The sequence below is a fragment of the Lolium perenne genome, chromosome 6 (assembly GCF_019359855.2).
Source record: "Lolium perenne isolate Kyuss_39 chromosome 6, Kyuss_2.0, whole genome shotgun sequence".
NCBI lineage: Eukaryota > Viridiplantae > Streptophyta > Magnoliopsida > Poales > Poaceae > Lolium > Lolium perenne.
The window spans coordinates 252,401,962-252,420,831 of NC_067249.2; positions in this window are offsets into that span (position 1 = coordinate 252,401,962).

Consider the following 18,870-nt stretch of genomic DNA (forward strand, 5'->3'; position numbering starts at 1 on the left):
TAACTAAGAAGGATCCATAGGAAACTATGTACTAATACAGTATAATGATCACCCGAGTTATTAGAGCAACAAGTCTGTCACTTACGTGTGGTTCCCATGCGTGAGGTCCCACACTTCAGTGAGCACAAGTCACGTAGTCTTCTTATGTCATATAGTAAGCATTCAATTAAGTTGATAAACAAGGTCTAGACATATCAAACCAGAAAAATCATGTATCTACCCCCTATATATCCCTAAACCCTGACTTATGAAGTCAAGCATGAAGAGAAGAAGTGGTTTTTGGTTTCAAACATGGAAATTTCAAAAATCCTCCCAAGATCGAGCTTCATTTTGGAGTGACTAGTTAAGACGCATACATGCTTACTTTTTCATATTCATGTTTTAAACTTGTTCAAATCTTGGTCAACAAACCTAGCTACGATTTGACGAAGATTCAAATGGGTATAAAAAATTAAAACCAAGGTCTGCTCATGTCATATAGTAAGCATTCAATTAAATTGATAAACAAGGTCTAGACATATTCAAACTAGTAGGAAAATCATGTATCTACCCCCTAACCCTAAACTATGTCTTATGAAGTCAAGCATGCATGAAGAAAAGTGGTTTTTGGTTTTCAAGCATGGAAATTTCAAAAACCCTCCCAAGAGCTACATATTGGAGTGACTAAGAAGGATAGATGCTTAATTTTTCATATTCATGTTTTAAACTTGATTAAATCATGGTCAAACCTAGAATTTGACCAAGATTCAAATGGGCATAAAAATTCAAAAAAAAATGAAAAACCAATGCACATAGTCATCTTATGTCATCTAGTAAGCATTCAATTAAGTTGATAAACAAGGTCTAGACATATTCAAACCAGAAAATTCATGTATCAAGCTACCCCTAACCCCAAACTCTGTCTTATGAAGTCAAGCATGAAGAGAAGTACGTGGTTTTTGGTTTCAAACATGGAAATTTCAAAACCCCTCTCAAGAGCTTCATTTTGGAGTGACTACGAAGGATACATGCTTAATTTTTCATATTCATGTTTTAAACTTGTTTAAATCATGGTCAAACCTAGGATTTGGCCAAGATTCAAATGGGCAAAATTTTAAAAAAATGAAAAATCAAGGCACATAGTCTTCTTATGTCATATAGTAAGCATCATTCAATTAAGTTGATAAACAAGGTCTAGACATATTCAAACGAGAGAAATCATGTATCTACCCCCTAACACTAAACTCTGTCTCATGAAGTCAAGCGCATGCATGAAGATATGTGGTTTTTGGTTTCAAACATGGAAATTTCAAAAACCCTCCCAAGAGCTTCATTTCGAAGAGATTAATTAATTAAGAAGCATACATGCATGCTTACTTTTTCATATTCATGTTTTAAACTTATATTCAAATCTTGGTGAAACCTAGGATTTGACCAAGATTCAAATGGGTAGAAAAATTAAAAAAAAACAAAAAAGGTCTTCTTATGTTATATAGTAGGCATTCAATTAAGTTGATAAACAAGGTCTAGACATATTCAAACAAGAAAAATCAAGCATGTATCTACCCCTAACCCTAAACTCTGTTTCATGAAGTCAAGCATGAAGATATGTGGTTTTTGGTTTCGAACATGGAAATTCAAAAACCCTCCCAAGAGCTTCATTTTGAAGTGACTAAGAAGCATACATGCTTACTTTTTCATATTCATGTTTTTAACTTATTCAAATCTTGGTGGAACCAAGGATTTGACCAAGATTCAAATGGGTATAAAAGTAAAAAAAAACAAGGTCTTCTTATATGTTATATAGTAAGCATTCAATTAATTTGATAAACAAGGTCTACACATATTCAAACCAGGAAAATCATGTATCTACCCCCTAACCCTAAACTCTGTCTTATGAAGAAGTCAAGCATGCATGAAGAGAAGTGGTTTTTGGTTTCAAGCATGGAAATTTCAAAAACCCTCCCAAGAGCTACATATTGGAGTGACTAAGAAGGATATATGCTTAATTTTTCATATTCATGTTTTAAACTTGTTTAAATCATGGTCAAACCTAGGATTTAACCAAGATTCAAATGGGCAAAATTTTAAAAAATGAAAAATCAAGGCACATAGTCTTCTTATTTTTGGTTTCAAACATGGAAATTTCAAAAACCCTCCCAAAGAGCTTCATTTTGGAGTCACTAAGAAGGATCCATAGGAAACTATGTACTAATACAGTATAATGATCACCCGAGTTATTAGAGCAACAAGTCTGTCACTTACGTGTGGTTCCCATGCGTGAGGTCCCACACTTCGATGAGCACAAGTCACGTACGCTAGGTAGGCAAACTCCTGGCCATCTTCTTTGTCAAGAGAGAGGCATCAACACTCTCTCTCTCTCTCTCTCCAATTATCCACCTCCGTTGGCTGCCGGTTTTGGCGGGTCGTTTCTAGCTCAGCTCGTAGGCCATGGTGTGCGTGCTCGTAGCCATGGCGATTTGGTCGCGCCAAGTGGTTCGTCCCGGCTCCGACGAGGATCAATCCGGACGGTGCCTATTAAGGACCCGATCGCATTTCTTGCTTTCAAAGATGGGGTCTACCATGTAAATCTTAGGGATTTAGACGTAATTTCCTGTTTATTTTGTGTCCCGTCAGAACTCCGCTCCGATGCATATTGGAAATCTGGGTCCTTCAGATCGTTCGGTTGTCCCTCTAAAAAAAAAACATCTCTCTCATTCTCGGCCTTTCTCGCTCGCTCGCACCCCCTCGCGCACCGACAACCCCTGCACAACAGTCAACATCACCAAAAAGGACAGACACCATAAATAAGTGGGGCCCCGTGATCGCTCTCCCTTCGTCTCCTCCCGTGTGATCCCTCTTCCTCCGACTCCCGACCTTGCGGAAAAGAAAAATGAAATGAAAGAGTTTCACCGGACGGGCAAACACATGTGCTGCCTAGTAATAATAATAATAACGTAAAAAATCGACCTACGAATCTATTATTAAATAAGCTAAACTAGGGTTTTGCCCAAGACTACGGATCAATTTCTGAAAATCCAACTACGGGGTTCGATTTTGGCCTCGCTAATATAAAATTATATAATCCGAACTAGTATTCCTCTAAAAAATCATTTTGGTATGCATCGTTTGGTACTTTTCATAGCTAGAGTGCTTACTCCCTCCGTTAGCAAATAGTCTTCGTATGTCATATAGTAAGCATTCAAGTTGAAAAACAAGCTCTAGACATATTCAAACCAGAAAAATCATGTATCTACCCCCTATATATCCCTAAACCCTGACTTATGAAGTCAAGCATGAAGAGAAGTGGTTTTTGGTTTCAATCATGGAAATTTCAAAAACCCTCCCAAGAGCTTCATTTTGGAGTGACTAATTAAGAAGCATACATGCTTACCTTTTCATATTAATGTTTTAAACTTGTTCAAATCTTGGTCAACAAACCTAGGATTTGACGAAGAATCAAATGTGTATAAAAAAATTAAAACCAATGTCTGCTCATGTCATATAGTGAGCATTCAATTAAATTGATAAACAAGGTCTAGACATATTCAAACTAGTAGGAAAATCATGTATCTACCCCCTAACCCAAACTCTATCTTATGAAGTCAAGCATGCATGAAGAGAAGTGGTTTTTGGTTTTCAAGCATGGAAATTTCAAAAACTCTTATGTCATCAAGTAAGCATTCATCAATTAAGTTGATAAATAATGTCTAGACATATTCAAACCAGAAAGTTTATGTATCAAGCTACCCCTAACCCCAAACTTTGTCTTATGAAGTCTAGCATGAAGAGAAGTACGTGGTTTTTTGGTTTCAAACATGGAAATTTCAAAAACCCTCTCAAGATCGAGCTTCATTTTGGAGTGACTACGAAGGATACATGCTTAATTTTTCATATTCATGTTTTAAACTTGTTTAAATCATGGTCAAACCTAGGATTTGACCAAGATTCAAATGGGCATAAAAATTCAAAAAAAAAACAATAAAATGAAAAACCAATGCACATAGTCATCTTATGTCATCTAGTAAGCATTCAATTAAGTTGATAAACAAGGTCTAGACATATTCAAACCAGAAAATTCATGTATCAAGCTACCCCTATCCCCAAACTCTGTCTTATGAAGTCAAGCATGAAGAGAAGTATGTGGTTTTTTTTGGTTTCAAACATGGAAATTTCAAAAACCCTCTCAAGAGCTTCATTTTGAAGCGATTAATTAAGAAGCATACATGCATGCTTACTTTTTCATATTCATGTTTTAAACTTATTGAAATCTTGGTGAAACCTAGGATTTGACCAAGATTCAAATGGGTATAAAAAAAAAAAAAGGTCTTCTTATGTTATATAATAGGCATTCAATTAAGTTGATAAACAAGGTCTAGACATATTCAAACCAGAAAAATCATGCATGTATCTACCCCTAACCCTAAACTCTGTTTCATGAAGTCAAGCATGAAGATATGTGGTTTTTGGTTTCGAACATGGAAATTAAAAAACCCTCCCAAGAGCTTCATTTTGAAGTGACTAAGAAGCATACATGCTTACTTTTTCATATTCATGTTTTTAACTTATTCAAATCTTGGTGGAACCAAGGATTTGACCAAGATTCAAATGGGTATAAAAATTCAAAAAAAAACAAGGTCTTCTTATGTTATATAGTAAGCATTCAATTATTTTGATAAACAAGGTCTACACATATTCAAACCAGGAAATTATGTATCTACCCCTAACCCTAAACTCTGTCTTATGAAGTCAAGCATGCATGAAGAGAAGTGGTTTTTGGTTTCAAGCATGGAAATTTCAAAAACCCTCCCAAGAGCTTCATTTTGGAGTGACTAATTAAGAAGCATACGTACGTGCTTACTTTTTCATATTCATGTTTTAAACTTGTTCAAATCTTGGTCAAACCTATGATTTGACCAAGATTCAAATGGGTATAAAAAATGAAAACCAAGGTCTTCTTATGTCATATAGTAAGCATTCAATTAAGTTGATAAATAAGGTCTAGACATATTCAAACCAGAAAAATCATGTATCAAGCTACCCCTAACCCCTAATTAACTCTGTCTTATGAAGTCAAGCATGAAGATAAGTATGTGGTTTTTTGGTTTCAAACATGGAAATTTCAAAAACCCTCTCAAGATCGAGCTTCATTTTGGAGTGACTACGAAGGATACATGCTTACTTTTTCATATTCATGTTTTAAACTTGTTTAAATCATGGTCAAACCTAGGATTTGACAAAGATTCAAATGGGCATAATTTAAAAAAAACAAAAAATGAAAAACCAAGGCACATAGTCTTCTTATGTTATATTGTAAGCATTCAATTAAGTTGATAAACAAGGTCTAGACATATTCAAACCAGAGAAATCATGTATCTACCCCAAACCCTAAACTCTGTCTCATGAAGTCAAGCATGATGATATGTGGTTTTTTGGTTTCAAACATGGAAATTTCAAAAACCCTCCCAAGAGCTTCATTTTGAAGTGATTAATTATGAAGCATACATGCATGCTTACTTTTTCATATTCATGTTTTAAACTTATTCAAATCTTGGTGAAACCTAGGATTTTACCAAGATTCAAATCCGTATAAAAATTAAAAAACAAAATAAAAAACAAGGTCTTCTTATGTTATATAGTAAGCATTCAATTAAGTTGATAAATAAGGTCTAGACATATTCAAACCAGAAAAATCATGTATCTACCCCTAACCCTAAACTTTGTCTTATGAAGTCAAGCATGAAGAGAAGTGGTTTTTGGTTTCAAGCATGGAAATTTCAAAAACCTCCCCAAACTTCATTTTAGAGTGACTAAGAAGGATACAAGCTTCCCTTTTCATTTTCATGTTTTAAACTTGTTTAAATTATCTTGGTCCGCCCATGCTATAGTCTGGATCCGCCCATGCTATAGTTTGAGGCCATTTGGATGACGTCGAAAAAATTCTTTGATTAGAAATGGGGTTGTTCGAACCCCGTAGTTGGATTTTTTTGAACCTTGATCTGTAGTACTGGGCAAAACCCTAGTTTAACCTATTTAATTATAGATTCGTAGGTCGATTTTTCTATGTTCCTTTTTATTAGTATTACTCTACTATGCAGCACATATGTGTTTGCCCGTCGAGTGAAACTCGGAGGAAGAGGGATCACTCGGAAGGAGAGAAGAAGGAGGGAGAGCATTATGGTGTCTCCCCTTTTTCGGGTGATGATGTTGACTTTTGTGCAGGGTTTGTCAGTGAGCAGGAGGTGCGAGCGAGCGAGCGAGCGAGCGAGGCCGAGAATGAGAGAGATTTGTTTTTTTGTGAGAGGGACAACCGAAGGATCCAGAAGGACCCACATACTTCCAATACGCATCCTGATGCGTCTTCTCTTGACAAAGAAGATGGCTGGGAGTTTGCGTACCTACTGCACGTGACTTGTGCTCACTGAAGTGTGGGACCTCATGCATGGGCACCACACGTAAGTGACAGACCTGTTGGTGTAAAAACTCGGTTGATTATTATAGTGCATTAGAACAAAGTTTCCTATGGATTCAAGGGTAGGAAATCCAAGTTAACTCATTTACATGACATTATTTGTTCCATGAAGCAAAGTTAACACATCTATCAATTGGTACATTTTGGAGTGACTAAGAAGGATCCATGCTTACTTTTTCGTTTTCACGTGTTAAACTTGTTTAAATCTTGGTCAAACCTAGGATTTGACAGAGATTCAAATGGGCGGAAAATTCAAAAAAAAAAAAACAGAAAAATGAAAAACCAAAGCACATACGTAGTTTTCTTATGTCATATAGTAAGCATTCAAGTTGATAAACAAGGTCTAGACATATTCAAAACATACAAATCATGTATGTACCCCTAACCCTAAACTATGTCTTATGAAGTCAAGCATGAAGAGAAGTGGTTTTGGGTTTCAAACATGGAAATTTCAAAAACCTCCCAAAAACTTCATTTAGAGTGACTAAGAAGGATAAATGCTTCCCTTTTCATTTTTATGTTTTAAACTTGTTTAAATCTTGGTAAAACCTAGGATCTGACCAAGATTCAAATGGGCATCAAAAATAAAAAAAATCAGAAAAATGAAAAACCAAAGCACATAGTCTTCTTATGTCATATAGTAAGCATTAAAGTTGATAAACAAGGTCTAGACGTATTCAAACCAGACAAATCATGTATCTACCCCTAACCCTAAACTCTGTCTTATGAAGTCAAGCATGAAGAGAAGTTGTTTTGGGTTTCAAACATGGAAATTTCAAAAACCCTCTCAAAGAGCTTCATTTTGGAGTGACTAAGAAGGATCCATAGGAAACTATGTACTAATACAGTATAATGATCACCCGAGTTATTAGAGCAACAAGTCTGTCACTTACGTGTGGTTCCCATGCGTGAGGTCCCACACTTCAGTGAGCACAAGTCACGTAGTCTTCTTATGTCATATAGTAAGCATTCAATTAAGTTGATAAACAAGGTCTAGACATATCAAACCAGAAAAATCAAGTATCTACCCCTATATATCCCTAAACCCTGACTTATGAAGTCAAGCATGAAGAGAAGAAGTGGTTTTTGGTTTCGAACATGGAAATTTCAAAAATCCTCCCAAGAGCTTCATTTTGGAGTGACTAGTTAAGACGCATACATGCTTACTTTTTCATATTCATGTTTTAAACTTGTTCAAATCTTGGTCAACAAAACCTAGCTACGATTTGACGAAGATTCAAATGGGTATAAAAAATTAAAACCAAGGTCTGCTCATGTCATATAGTAAGCATTCAATTAAATTGATAAACAAGGTCTAGACATATTCAAACTAGTAGGAAAATCATGTATCTACCCCTAACCCTAAACTATGTCTTATGAAGTCAAGCATGCATGAAGAAAAGTGGTTTTTGGTTTTCAAGCATGGAAATTTCAAAAACCCTCCCAAGAGCTACATATTGGAGTGACTAAGAAGGATAGATGCTTAATTTTTCATATTCATGTTTTAAACTTGATTAAATCATGGTCAAACCTAGAATTTGACCAAGATTCAAATGGGCATAAAAATTCAAAAAAAAAATGAAAAACCAATGCACATAGTCATCTTATGTCATCTAGTAAGCATTCAATTAAGTTGATAAACAAGGTCTAGACATATTCAAACCAGAAAATTCATGTATCAAGCTACCCCTAACCCCAAACTCTGTCTTATGAAGTCAAGCATGAAGAGAAGTACGTGGTTTTTTGGTTTCAAACATGGAAATTTCAAAACCCCTCTCAAGAGCTTCATTTTGGAGTGACTACGAAGGATACATGCTTAATTTTTCATATTCATGTTTTAAACTTGTTTAAATCATGGTCAAACCTAGGATTTGGCCAAGATTCAAATGGGCAAAATTTTAAAAAATGAAAAATCAAGGCACATAGTCTTCTTATGTCATATAGTAAGCATCATTCAATTAAGTTGATAAACAAGGTCTAGACATATTCAAACAAGAGAAATCATGTATCTACCCCCTAACACTAAACTCTGTCTCATGAACTCAAGCGCATGCATGAAGATATGTGGTTTTTGGTTTCAAACATGGAAATTTCAAAAACCCTCCCAAGAGCTTCATTTCGAAGAGATTAATTAAGAAGCATACATGCATGCTTACTTTTTCATATTCATGTTTTAAACTTATATTCAAATCTTGGTGAAACCTAGGATTTGACCAAGATTCAAATGGGTATAAAAATTAAAAAAAAGGTCTTCTTATGTTATATAGTAGGCATTCAATTAAGTTGATAAACAAGGTCTAGACATATTCAAACAAGAAAAATCAAGCATGTATCTACCCCTAACCCTAAACTCTGTTTCATGAAGTCAAGCATGAAGATATGTGGTTTTTGGTTTCGAACATGGAAATTCAAAAACCCTCCCAAGAGCTTCATTTTGAAGTGACTAAGAAGCATACATGCTTACTTTTTCATATTCATGTTTTTAACTTATTCAAATCTTGGTGGAACCAAGGATTTGACCAAGATTCAAATGGGTATAAAAGTTCAAAAAAAACAAGGTCTTCTTATATGTTATATAGTAAGCATTCAATTAATTTGATAAACAAGGTCTACACATATTCAAACCAGGAAAATCATGTATCTACCCCCTAACCCTAAACTCTGTCTTATGAAGAAGTCAAGCATGCATGAAGAGAAGTGGTTTTTGGTTTCAAGCATGGAAATTTCAAAAACCCTCCCAAGAGCTACATATTGGAGTGACTAAGAAGGATAGATGCTTAATTTTTCATATTCATGTTTTAAACTTGTTTAAATCATGGTCAAACCTAGGATTTAACCAAGATTCAAATGGGCAAAATTTTAAAAAATGAAAAATCAAGGCACATAGTCTTCTTATTTTTGGTTTCAAACATGGAAATTTCAAAAACCCTCCCAAAGAGCTTCATTTTGGAGTGACTAAGAAGGATCCATAGGAAACTATGTACTAATACAGTATAATGATCACCCGAGTTATTAGAGCAACAAGTCTGCCACTTACGTGTGGTTCCCATGCGTGAGGTCCCACACTTCAGTGAGCACAAGTCACGTACGCTAGGTAGGCAAACTCCCGGCCATCTTCTTTGTCAAGAGAGAGGCATCAACACACACACTCTCTCTCTCTCTCTCTCTCTCTCTCCAATTATCCACCTCCGTTGGCTGCCGGTTTTGGCAGGTTGTTTCTAGCTCAGCTCGTAGGCCATGGTGTGCAGGCTCTGTAGCCATGGCGATTTGGTCACGCCAAGTGGTTCGTCCCCGGCTCCGACGAGGATCAATCCGGACGGTGCCTATTAAGGACCCGATCGCATTTCTTGCTTTCAGCATGGGGTCTACCATGTAAATCTTAGGGATTTAGACGTAATTTCCTGTTTATTTTGTGTCCTACTGTAAACTCCGCTCTGCTGCATATTGGAAATCTGGGTCCTTCAGGATCATTCGGTTGTCCCTCTAAAAAAAACATCTCTCTCATTCTCGGCCTTTCTCGCTCGCTCGCACCCCCCTGCGCACTGACAACCCTGCACAACAGTCAACATCACCAGAAAAAGGACAGACACCATAAATAAGTGGGGCCCCGTGACTGCTCTCCCTTCGTCTCCTCCCGTGTGATCCCTCTTCCTCCGACTCCCGACCTTGCGGAAAAGAAAAATGAAATGAAAGAGTTTCATTGGATGGGAAAACACATGTGCTGCCTAGTAATAATAATAATAACGTAAAAAAATCGACCTACGAATCTATTATTAAATAAGCTAAACTAGGGTTTTGCCCAGTACTACGGATCAATTTCTGAAAATCCAACTACGGGGTTCGATTTTGGCCTGCTAATATAAAATTATATAATCCGAACTAGTATTCCTCTAAAAAATCATTTTGGTACGCATCGTTTGGTACTTTTCATAGCTAGAGTGCTTACTCCCTCCGTTAGCAAATAGTCTTCGTATGTCATATAGTAAGCATTCAAGTTGAAAAACAAGCTCTAGACATATTCAAACCAGAAAAATCATGTATCTACCCCCTATATATCCCTAAACCCTGACTTATGAAGTCAAGCATGAAGAGAAGTGGTTTTTGGTTTCAATCATGGAAATTTCAAAAACCCTCCCAAGAGCTTCATTTTGGAGTGACTAATTAAGAAGCATACATGCTTACCTTTTCATATTAATGTTTTAAACTTGTTCAAATCTTGGTCAACAAACCTAGGATTTGACGAAGAATCAAATGTGTATAAAAAAATTAAAACCAAGGTCTGCTCATGTCATATAGTGAGCATTCAATTAAATTGATAAACAAGGTCTAGACATATTCAAACTAGCAGGAAAATCATGTATCTAACCCTAACCCAAACTCTATCTTATGAAGTCAAGCATGCATGAAGAGAAGTGGTTTTTGGTTTTCAAGCATGGAAATTTCAAAAACTCTTATGTCATCAAGTAAGCATTCATCAATTAAGTTGATAAATAATGTCTAGACATATTCAAACCAGAAAGTTTATGTATCAAGCTACCCCTAACCCCAAACTTTGTCTTATGAAGTCTAGCATGAAGAGAAGTACGTGGTTTTTTGGTTTCAAACATGGAAATTTCAAAAACCCTCTCAAGATCGAGCTTCATTTTGGAGTGACTACGAAGGATACATGCTTAATTTTTCATATTCATGTTTTAAACTTGTTTAAATCATGGTCAAACCGAGGATTTGACCAAGATTCAAATGGGCATAAAAATTCAAAAAAAACAATAAAATGAAAAACCAATGCACATAGTCATCTTATGTCATCTAGTAAGCATTCAATTAAGTTGATAAACAAGGTCTAGACATATTCAAACCAGAAAATTCATGTATCAAGCTACCCCTATCCCCAAACTCTATCTTATGAAGTCAAGCATGAAGAGAAGTACGTGGTTTTTTTTGGTTTGAAACATGGAAATTTCAAAAACCCTCTCAAGAGCTTCATTTTGAAGCGATTAATTAAGAAGCATACATGCATGCTTACTTTTTCATATTCATGTTTTAAACTTATTGAAATCTTGGTGAAACCTAGGATTTGACCAAGATTCAAATGGGTATAAAAATTAAAAAAAAAAACAAAAAAGGTCTTCTTATGTTATATAGTAGGCATTCAATTAAGTTGATAAACAAGGTCTAGACATATTCAAACCAGAAAAATCATGCATGTATCTACCCCTAACCCTAAACTCTGTTTCATGAAGTCAAGCATGAAGATATGTGGTTTTTGGTTTCGAACATGGAAATTCAAAAACCCTCCCAAGAGCTTCATTTTGAAGTGACTAAGAAGCATACATGCTTACTTTTTCATATTCATGTTTTTAACTTATTCAAATCTTGGTGGAACCAAGGATTTGACCAAGATTCAAATGGGTATAAAAATTCAAAAAAAAACAAGGTCTTCTTATGTTATATAGTAAGCATTCAATTATTTTGATAAACAAGGTCTACACATATTCAAACCAGGAAATTATGTATCTACCCCTAACCCTAAACTCTGTCTTATGAAGTCAAGCATGCATGAAGAGAAGTGGTTTTTGGTTTCAAGCATGGAAATTTCAAAAACCCTCCCAAGAGCTTCATTTTGGAGTGACTAATTAAGAAGCATACGTACGTGCTTACTTTTTCATATTCATGTTTTAAACTTGTTCAAATCTTGGTCAAACCTATGATTTGACCAAGATTCAAATGGGTATAAAAAATGAAAACCAAGGTCTTCTTATGTCATATAGTAAGCATTCAATTAAGTTGATAAATAAGGTCTAGACATATTCAAACCAGAAAAATCATGTATCAAGCTACCCCTAACCCCTAATTAACTCTGTCTTATGAAGTCAAGCATGAAGATAAGTATGTGGTTTTTTGGTTTCAAACATGGAAATTTCAAAAACCCTCTCAAGATCGAGCTTCATTTTGGAGTGACTACGAAGGATACATGCTTACTTTTTCATATTCATGTTTTAAACTTGTTTAAATCATGGTCAAACCTAGGATTTGACAAAGATTCAAATGGGCATAATTTAAAAAAAACAAAAAATGAAAAACCAAGGCACATAGTCTTCTTATGTTATATTGTAAGCATTCAATTAAGTTGATAAACAAGGTCTAGACATATTCAAACCAGAGAAATCATGTATCTACCCCTAACCTAAACTCTGTCTCATGAAGTCAAGCATGATGATATGTGGTTTTTTGGTTTCAAACATGGAAATTTCAAAAACCCTCCCAAGAGCTTCATTTTGAAGTGATTAATTATGAAGCATACATGCATGCTTACTTTTTCATATTCATGTTTTAAACTTATTCAAATCTTGGTGAAACCTAGGATTTGACCAAGATTCAAATCCGTATAAAAATTAAAAAACAAAATAAAAAACAAGGTCTTCTTATGTTATATAGTAAGCATTCAATTAAATTGATAAATAAGGTCTAGACATATTCAAACCAGAAAAATCATGTATCTACCCCTAACCCTAAACTTTGTCTTATGAAGTCAAGCATGAAGAGAAGTGGTTTTTGGTTTCAAGCATGGAAATTTCAAAAACCTCCCCAAACTTCATTTTAGAGTGACTAAGAAGGATACAAGCTTCCCTTTTCATTTTCATGTTTTAAACTTGTTTAAATTATCTTGGTCCGCCCATGCTATAGTCCTGGATCCGCCCATGCTATAGTTTGAGGCCATTTGGATGACGTCGAAAAAATTCTTTGATTAGAAATGGGGTTGTTCGAACCCGTAGTTGGATTTTTTGAACCTTGATCTGTAGTACTTGGGCAAAACCCTAGTTTAACCTATTTAATTATAGATTCGTAGGTCGATTTTTCTACGTTCCTTTTTATTAGTATTACTCTACTATGCAGCACATATGTGTTTGCCCGTCGAGTGAAACTCGGAGGAAGAGGGATCACTCGGAAGGAGAGAAGAAGGAGGGAGAGCATTATGGTGTCTCCCCTTTTTCGGGTGATGATGTTGACTTTTGTGCAGGGGTTTGTCGGTGAGCGGGAGGTGCGAGCGGCGAGCGAGCGAGTGAGGCCGAGAATGAGAGAGATTTGTTTTTTGTGAGAGGGACAACCGAAGGATCCGTAAGGACCCACATACTTCCAATACGCATCCTGATGCGTCTTCTCTTGACAAAGAAGATGGCTGGGAGTTTGCGTGCCTACTGCACGTGACTTGTGCTCACTGAAGTGTGGGACCTCACGCATGGGCACCACACGTAAGTGACAGACCTGTTGGTGTAAAAACTCGGTTGATTATTATAGTGCATTAGAACAAAGTTTCCTATGGATTCAAGGGTAGGAAATCCAAGTTAACTCATTTACATGACATTATTTTTTCCATGAAGCAAAGTTAACACATCTATCAATTGGTACATTTTGGAGTGACTAAGAAGGATCCATGCTTACTTTTTCGTTTTCACGTGTTAAACTTGTTTAAATCCTGGTCAAACCTAGGATTTGACAGAGATTCAAATGGGCGGAAAATTCAAAAAAAACAGAAAAATGAAAAACCAAAGCACATACGTAGTTTTCTTATGTCATATAGTAAGCATTCAAGTTGATAAACAAGGTCTAGACATATTCAAAACATACAAATCATGTATGTACCCCTAACCCTAAACTATGTCTTATGAAGTCAAGCATGAAGAGAAGTGGTTTTGGGTTTCAAACATGGAAATTTCAAAAACCTCCCAAAAACTTCATTTAGAGTGACTAAGAAGGATAAATGCTTCCCTTTTCATTTTCATGTTTTAAACTTGTTTAAATCTTGGTAAAACCTAGGATCTGACCAAGATTCAAATGGGCATCAAAAATAAAAAAAATCAGAAAAATGAAAAACCAAAGCACATAGTCTTCTTATGTCATATAGTAAGCATTAAAGTTGATAAACAAGGTCTAGACGTATTCAAACCAGACAAATCATGTATCTACCCCTAACTCTAAACTCTGTCTTATGAAGTCAAGCATGAAGAGAAGTTGTTTTGGGTTTCAAACATGGAAATTTCAAAAACCCTCTCAAAGAGCTTCATTTTGGAGTGACTAAGAAGGATCCATAGGAAACTATGTACTAATACAGTATAATGATCACCCGAGTTATTAGAGCAAAAAGTCTGTCACTTACGTGTGGTTCCCATGCGTGAGGTCCCACACTTCAGTGAGCACAAGTCACGTAGTCTTCTTATGTCATATAGTAAGCATTCAATTAAGTTGATAAACAAGGTCTAGACATATCAAACCAGAAAAATCATGTATCTACCCCCTATATATCCCTAAACCCTGACTTATGAAGTCAAGCATGAAGAGAAGAAGTGGTTTTTGGTTTCAAACATGGAAATTTCAAAAATCCTCCCAAGAGCTTCATTTTGGAGTGACTAGTTAAGACACATACATGCTTACTTTTTCATATTCATGTTTTAAACTTGTTCAAATCTTGGTCAACAAAACCTAGCTATGATTTGACGAAGATTCAAATGGGTATAAAAAATTAAAACCAAGGTCTGCTCATGTCATATAGTAAGCATTCAATTAAATTGATAAACAAGGTCTAGACATATTCAAACTAGTAGGAAAATCATGTATCTACCCCCTAACCCTAAACTATGTCTTATGAAGTCAAGCATGCATGAAGAAAAGTGGTTTTTGGTTTTCAAGCATGGAAATTTCAAAAACCCTCCCAAGAGCTACATATTGGAGTGACTAAGAAGGATAGATGCTTAATTTTCCATATTCATGTTTTAAACTTGATTAAATCATGGTCAAACCTAGAATTTGACCAAGATTCAAATGGGCATAAAAATTCAAAAAAAAATGAAAAACCAATGCACATAGTCATCTTATGTCATCTAGTAAGCATTCAATTAAGTTGATAAACAAGGTCTAGACATATTCAAACCAGAAAATTCATGTATCAAGCTACCCCTAACCCCAAACTCTGTCTTATGAAGTTAAGCATGAAGAGAAGTACGTGGTTTTTTGGTTTCAAACATGGAAATTTCAAAACCCCTCTCAAGAGCTTCATTTTGGAGTGACTACGAAGGATACATGCTTAATTTTTCATATTCATGTTTTAAACTTGTTTAAATCATGGTCAAACCTAGGATTTGGCCAAGATTCAAATGGGCAAAATTTTAAAAAAATGAAAAATCAAGGCACATAGTCTTCTTATGTCATATAGTAAGCATCATTCAATTAAGTTGATAAACAAGGTCTAGACATATTCAAACGAGAGAAATCATGTATCTACCCCCTAACACTAAACTCTGTCTCATGAAGTCAAGCGCATGCATGAAGATATGTGGTTTTTGGTTTCAAACATGGAAATTTCAAAAACCCTCCCAAGAGCTTCATTTCGAAGAGATTAATTAAGAAGCATACATGCATGCTTACTTTTTCATATTCATGTTTTAAACTTATATTCAAATCTTGGTGAAACCTAGGATTTGACCAAGATTCAAATGGGTATAAAAATAAAATAAAAAGTTCTTCTTATGTTATATAGTAGGCATTCAATTAAGTTGATAAACAAGGTCTAGACATATTCAAACAAGAAAAATCAAGCATGTATCTACCCCTAACCATAAACTCTGTTTCATAAAGTCAAGCATGAAGATATGTGGTTTTTGGTTTCGAACATGGAAATTCAAAAACCCTCCCAAGAGCTTCATTTTGAAGTGACTAAGAAGCATACATGCTTGCTTTTTCATATTCATGTTTTTAACTTATTCAAATCTTGGTGGAACCAAGGATTTGACCAAGATTCAAATGGGTATAAAAATTCAAAAAAAAACAAGGTCTTCTTATGTTATATAGTAAGCATTCAATTATTTTGATAAACAAGGTCTACACATATTCAAACCAGGAAATTATGTATCTACCCCCTAACCCTAAACTCTGTCTTATGAAGTCAAGCATGCATGAAGAGAAGTGGTTTTTGGTTTCAAGCATGGAAATTTCAAAAACCCTCCCAAGAGCTTCATTTTGGAGTGACTAATTAAGAAGCATACGTACGTGCTTACTTTTTCATATTCATGTTTTAAACTTGTTCAAATCTTGGTCAAACCTATGATTTGACCAAGATTCAAATGGGTATAAAAAATGAAAACCAAGGTCTTCTTATGTCATATAGTAAGCATTCAATTAAGTTGATAAATAAGGTCTAGACATATTCAAACCAGAAAAATCATGTATCAAGCTACCCCTAACCCCTAATTAACTCTGTCTTATGAAGTCAAGCATGAAGATAAGTATGTGGTTTTTTGGTTTCAAACATGGAAATTTCAAAAACCCTCTCAAGATCGAGCTTCATTTTGGAGTGACTACGAAGGATACATGCTTACTTTTTCATATTCATGTTTTAAACTTGTTTAAATCATGGTCAAACCTAGGATTTGACAAAGATTCAAATGGGCATAATTTAAAAAAAACAAAAAATGAAAAACCAAGGCACATAGTCTTCTTATGTTATATTGTAAGCATTCAATTAAGTTGATAAATAAGGTCTAGACATATTCAAACCAGAGAAATCATGTATCTACCCCTAACCCTAAACTTTGTCTCATGAAGTCAAGCATGAAGAGAAGTGGTTTTTGGTTTCAAGCATGGAAATTTCAAAAACCTCCCCAAACTTCATTTTAGAGTGACTAAGAAGGATACAAGCTTCCCTTTTCATTTTCATGTTTTAAACTTGTTTAAATTATCTTGGTCCGCCCATGCTATAGTCTGGATCCGCCCATGCTATAGTTTGAGGCCATTTGGATGACGTCGAAAAAATTCTTTGATTAGAAATGGGGTTGTTCGAACCCCGTAGTTGGATTTTTTTGAACCTTGATCTGTAGTACTGGGCAAAACCCTAGTTTAACCTATTTAATTATAGATTCGTAGGTCGATTTTTCTACGTTCCTTTTTATTAGTATTACTCTACTATGCAGCACATATGTGTTTGCCCGTCGAGTGAAACTCGGAGGAAGAGGGATCACTCGGAAGGAGAGAAGAAGGAGGGAGAGCATTATGGTGTCTCCCCTTTTTCGGGTGATGATGTTGACTTTTGTGCAGGGTTTGTCAGTGAGCAGGAGGTGCGAGCGAGCGAGCGAGCGAGCGAGGCCGAGAATGAGAGATATTTGTTTTTTTTGTGAGAGGGACAACCGAAGGATCCAGAAGGACCCACATACTTCCAATACGCATCCTGATGCGTCTTCTCTTGACAAAGAAGATGGCTGGGAGTTTGCGTACCTACTGCACGTGACTTGTGCTCACTGAAGTGTGGGACCTCACGCATGGGCACCACACGTAAGTGACAGACCTGTTGGTGTAAAAACTCGGTTGATTATTATAGTGCATTAGAACAAAGTTTCCTATGGATTCAAGGGTAGGAAATCCAAGTTAACTCATTTACATGACATTATTTTTTCCATGAAGCAAAGTTAACACATCTATCAATTGGTACATTTTGGAGTGACTAAGAAGGATCCATGCTTACTTTTTCGTTTTCACGTGTTAAACTTGTTTAAATCTTGGTCAAACCTAGGATTTGACAGAGATTCAAATGGGCGGAAAATTCAAAAAAAAAACAGAAAAATGAAAAACCAAAGCACATACGTAGTTTTCTTATGTCATATAGTAAGCATTCAAGTTGATAAACAAGGTCTAGACATATTCAAAACATACAAATCATGTATGTACCCCTAACCCTAAACTATGTCTTATGAAGTCAAGCATGAAGAGAAGTGGTTTTGGGTTTCAAACATGGAAATTTCAAAAACCTCCCAAAAACTTCATTTAGAGTGACTAAGAAGGATAAATGCTTCCCTTTTCATTTTCATGTTTGAAACTTGTTTAAATCTTGGTAAAACCTAGGATCTGACCAAGATTCAAATGGGCATCAAAAATAAAAAAAATCAGAAAAATGAAAAACCAAAGCACATAGTCTTCTTATGTCATATAGTAAGCATTAAAGTTGATAAACAAGGTCTAGACGTATTCAAACCAGACAAATCATGTATCTACCCCTAACCCTAAACTCTGTCTTATGAAGTCAAGCATGAAGAGAAGTTGTTTTGGGTTTCAAACATGGAAATTTCAAAAACCCTCTCAAAGAGCTTCATTTTGGAGTGACTAAGAAGGATCCATAGGAAACTATGTACTAATACAGTATAATGATCACCCGAGTTATTAGAGCAACAAGTGTGTCACTTACGTGTGGTTCCCATGCGTGAGGTCCCACACTTCAGTGAGCACAAGTCACGTAGTCTTCTTATGTCATATAGTAAGCATTCAATTAAGTTGATAAACAAGGTCTAGACATATCAAACCAGAAAAATCATGTATCTACCCCCTATATAAGCGCATGCATGAAGATATGTGGTTTTTGGTTTCAAACATGGAAATTT